This window comes from Notothenia coriiceps, unplaced genomic scaffold (genome assembly GCF_000735185.1).
Source record: "Notothenia coriiceps isolate Sejong01 unplaced genomic scaffold, NC01 NC01_scaffold00019360, whole genome shotgun sequence".
Classification (NCBI taxonomy): Eukaryota; Metazoa; Chordata; class Actinopteri; order Perciformes; family Nototheniidae; genus Notothenia; species Notothenia coriiceps.
Window position 1 is genome coordinate 282,566 of NW_011352061.1, and position 5,057 is coordinate 287,622.

At 42.5% G+C, this 5,057-nt stretch overlaps 1 protein-coding gene across 2 annotated transcripts in view; it reads right to left on the reverse strand.

The window, feature by feature from the left end:
- pnpla4 (patatin-like phospholipase domain containing 4) overlaps positions 1 to 5,057 on the reverse strand; it is a 7,797-nt gene that overhangs the window by 1,976 nt on the left and 764 nt on the right. The window lies entirely within an intron of this gene.

A 5,057-nucleotide genomic window follows, 5' to 3' on the forward strand; every position in this document is an offset into this window, starting at 1 on the left:
GTCTCTCCGTCGGCGACGCGCTGGTAATCGGACGCAGACGCATCGAAGGCGACGGGACTTCTACTTCATAGGAAGATCTCGGACTGTTCGAAATTCGAGTTATCCGATATTTAAATACCTATAATCTTTCATAAAAGTAACTTCGTCCGTGGTGTTCGACGTCGTCGTCGTCGTCATAGTCCGTCGACTGTTGTTACAGTAGTGTCCGTCACTTCTTTTTACCTACTACAAAAGTCCAAACACTTGGATTACCACTATAGACGTCAGCCGACTGACTCATTCTTCACCTTTTTCTCACCTACATTGCAATTACAATATCGATCATTTGTACCTCATTGGTGTGATTAATATTGAATATACAATCATACATATTGTCTTTACTGTTTTTTAATGAGATTTCTACATTGCAATTGCGGGAAGTGTCGGAGTCAGATGAAAATTCTTGTCCGATTTTTTATTCGCATAACGGTTTAAAAATAAAACAAAAAGCCGCCGCACCTTAATATGGCCGAGAGCAAAGTCATTTGTGAATTCGGGTTGCCCTTGGTCCCCGACCTTACGCCTTGTTATTCAGTCCCGGCCCTTACATATGAGGTCGGGGGTGGGTTGGTCGGTCCGGTGATGGTCAAAAAACACTGGTAAAACGACCTAAATAAACTAGGTTATAAATATGTCGCAACGACGGGTATCACGCTATCGGGAGATAGATGATGGCGTTTATTGTATTACCTGCTAATCCTAATGATAAATTTTTACGTTTAGATAATTTTTTTTTATCCTTGATAACTACACTGTATTAAAATTCACCCGCCGCCTGGAGTTAGGATATCCCCCCATGCACCTCGTACGAGGTGGTCATTCTAAAAAAAAATTTAAACCGAATTACTGTAGTTAGACCACGTGAAACTCCCCCTTAGTTTGTCCCATGGGGTATTACTGTCTTTGTACAGTAAATTATAGTATTGGTAGTATCTTGTACCGGTATGGTTGATGTAATAGTGTGTATTGAACTTTGATACAAATAAATTAAAACAAAAACCAAGTAAATATCATAACACTCACACAATGACCCGAGGAACTTAGTCGGGAGGAACAGAGGGAGGAGAGGAGGGAGAGAGGGAGGAAACCCGTCGTCCGTTTCTGATAAAATCGAAGAGTTTTTGTTCAAAATTTTCACACTAGAATTGGTATATAAAAGTGATTGCAGAAAAAATAATATTAGATGTGTCTAGAGTTGATAGTGAGGAAGTTTTACCTTTTAACTACTAATGTGTTTCCCAACGCCGTTTCAAACTCTGGTGTCTCTTCGAATCTGGATTCAAATTGATTAGGATTCTGGTGAGGTCTCTTAGGAGAATGGAGTGGGACTCGACAGCAATAGTCAGACGAGTCAGACTCGTCCTCTCCTGAGAGGGAGGGGAACAACCTGTCCCGAGTAATATAGGCAATCGCCGTCGACGATCCCGTGGTCTACCGATTCGTTCGGTTATGTGCATTGGCCAAATCGCGCGAAAGAGAGGAGCCAGGGCTAGCGCTTTGTCGTGGGATTGTGTGTGGGATTTTTTGGCTCGAACTTACTGGTGCTCTGTTAGCTCCCGAAATCACATACTTGACTTACTTTCACCGTACAGCCGTCCGGTGTAGTACATTCTGTTCGGTCAGGGTGTTAGTACACTTCCCGTCTCAGTCTGGGTGTAAACGCGTCGCAACGCAAGTCGTTATGTATGGTATTTTTTTTCTTAGCGGAGGTCCGGGTAATCCGGTGTATTTGTCCGGTCCGGTAGCCTTTTGGAGGGGCCAGGAGGGGCTACCGTTCTGGGGCCCGACTTGCCTTGGTATAGTTACGCCTGACTGTCCGTTGCCTTGACTGTCCCGTTGTCAGGTCTTTCGCACTCGGAGAATGTGAGAAATGGCCAGTGTTTTGTTTCTACCACCATCTTATCCTAGAAATTTTGCTATTCGTTACGCTGTCTAGTTCACTCTGATAAGGCGTAGTAAATTTTAGAGATGCGTCGTAAGCTAAAAAAAAAAACGTGGCTTTATTCATTTTGATGACATAAAACTCACTCAATTCCGTAATCAAACGAAGTAATTTCCCCACAATTACTTATTCACAAGAGTTCACGGAAAACAGGCGAAATTTTCCCCTGCGATAGTACGTTTACCGTCGGAACATGAAAAATATGTTACTTATACAGAGGGGGCCACAAAGGTCCTAGAGTGGGTTCACAGTCTTTTGTGGTTGGGGAGAGGAAAGGAGGGTACGGGGTTTAGAGATTTTTTCTTTGACCCGTTCGTCTGAGACTATCGTGCTGACTAGCGTCTAAACTAAATTAAAAGATGCAAGTGTCTTCACCACGAGGGCGAATCATCTAAGAGGTGGGATAGTCCCCTTAACCCAACCCCGGGTCGCCCGGCCGGTAACGGGCCGAGCTTTCCCGCCGACCTCTTTCCGACATCATGTATACGGTCCGCGACATTCACCGCTACATCAGACGGTGGTTTTCGTCGTTTCTCTGAAGGGAACGTACCACCCGGTACCAACCCCGGGAAGACAAATAAGGAGACACCGGAAAAGGAGAGGCGCTCCGTTCGCAACGAAGGGACATAAGTTACGTTAGGCGAGGGTGCAACAATTATTATTATTTTTTTTTTAAGTGAAACATCCGGGGCTTTTCAGAAAACATCCGGGGCTTGAGCCCAAGTAGCTACCCCCTAGCGCCGCCACTGGCAGCCACTAATGCTAAGACAAGCTTCTTTGCCAAATATCAGCATTTTCTTTCTTTTCATTTTTTTGCACAGATTGCAAAGTGGCAAAGTATTATAACTTATTGTTCTAGCAAAGGGATTGCACAATTGTATTATGTATTTATTTTTTTGAGCACTTATGGAGCATTGTTTTATTATCACTGTTCTAGCAAAGGGGTTTTTTATTTTTTTGTAAAGGAATGCTCACGTTCATATTGATATATTTTAATAAATGTTAACTTGGCCCATTACGTGACTATTTGTGTTGGGGGGGATCCGACTTTTTTTTTTCTCCAAAGGGGGGGCCTGACAGAAAAAATGTGAGAACCACTGCTGTACGTATTTACAGTACTAACATTTGCTGTTTGCTTATTGAAGTCTGTTTACGTGGTTGGAGCAAAAAGTGACCAGTCGGCTAAAGGCAGAATGAAGACTTGCAACAGTTATTATCCTGTGCTGGAGCCAGAAATAAACTGGTTGTTGTTCACTGAGTGGTACCTGGTACTGTAATCCGCCGCTGCCTCCTGCATCACACAGAATTAAAAAGCACTCAAAAGCACTACTGGCTAAAATGGAGAAGCAATCACACTTGTTTTTAATGCCATCCCAGAAAACAACTCTCCTTTGTGAGCAGATTATGCAACCCTACAGTACAGTATGTGCTAAACACAACATGTCCAACATACGGAAAGCAATTTACAGAAGAAATGTATAAAGAATCAGCACAGTATCCCTAGTAAAGATGCTTTAAATGAAATATTATAGTCACACAGATCACACTAAATGATCAGAATAAGGCCCTTTTAAGTTTTTCACTTTCTTTGTGGACCACTTTCTTTGGGCTGCTCTCTTTCACTGTCACAAGGTCAGTTTTCTCTTGGACGGAGATAAGGGAGTGTTCCCCATCAGCGTTAGCAGAGGTCTCGGAGAGTGCTGATAACGGAGCACCTGCGTTATCTTCCATGTTTAAAATCCCTCGCCTTGTTAGCATGTTTAATGATGGATCGTCCTCTTTGATATAAGAGGTGTCCGCAGATCGAAAAACCCCAGCGCCCTGCAGGCCGATGATAGATTACCCCGCCTTTATCTCCGGCAGCTGATTATTCCCTCTCTATCATGAAAGCATGAGCACGCATTGCCTTGTAATGTGGCCTGAAATAACTTCATTACGCTGGGCTTCGTTTTTACCTTACCAGGGTGGATTACACGTTCAAGATGCACCACTTCCTGTTTGAAAGAAGTATACAGAAGATGCACCTTCATCACTCTGCTGTGCTGTAATAGCTGTTTTACGTTGTGGCAGATATTTGAATTTAATCAACAGTGAACATGACAGGAATTAAATATCTTCCTCATTGGTATCCATAACACCATCAGTGAGAATGACCTATTTAAACCGTCTATCAAAGGAGTATTAAGCCTCAATCAATCACACAGTGTGATGCTAATTACAAGACGTAGTTAAAAGGGAGGAGGGGCATTTTATACCACTGCCTATTATTACTGTCATTATTAGTAGTAATCCCAGCTGGACTTTATTAAAATCACAGGCTGCTCATAATTCAGCGTGATGTCTGACCTTCACACGGGAATGACAGCTGAGATAATGTGATGTCACACTTCCTGTTGATCAGTATTACATTGTGTCTTATGTGTCCAATGCATTAACCTATATACATTTAAATGCTTATGCAAAATAGCGAACATCTTATGTCTCAGAATACTGCAACACACAAGACATTTGAGAAAAATTGTGAAAAAAGGAATAGAAATAATGCGGGATGTCAGCTATGCATGTTAAATTAAATAAGTAATGGGTTCATGAGTTGAAAACATACTGTATTTTCTTCTTGTTTTTTTAACTTCTCAATTATGTTTTTATCTATAGTTAGCATGTGATTTATTTTTCAGATTTTTCAGTGAAGGCACCTCCCAGTGTTAGTAAGGTTATCAAAGCAGAGAGCAGGTGAGACAGAAATAACATGCTCTGCACATTTTCCGAGCTAGATGGAAAGTGAGAGACGGAGAACAAAAAAAGCCTTCACAGTTTCAATTTTTTTCACACCCTACAAACACACACACGGCACAATGAGAAAACAGCAATGTAAATGCAATCTGAGCGCAGGTCGAGCCACATGAGATAAACACCGGCATGGCTGGGAGAAAATGACTCCTGTTATTAGCTCTGGATGATATTGGCACCCTGTGGGGGGCTGATGACTGTGTGTGTGTGTGTGTGTGTGTGTGTGTGTGTGTGTGTGTGTGTGTGTGTGTGTGTGTGTGTGTGTGTGTGTGTGTGTGTGTGTGGG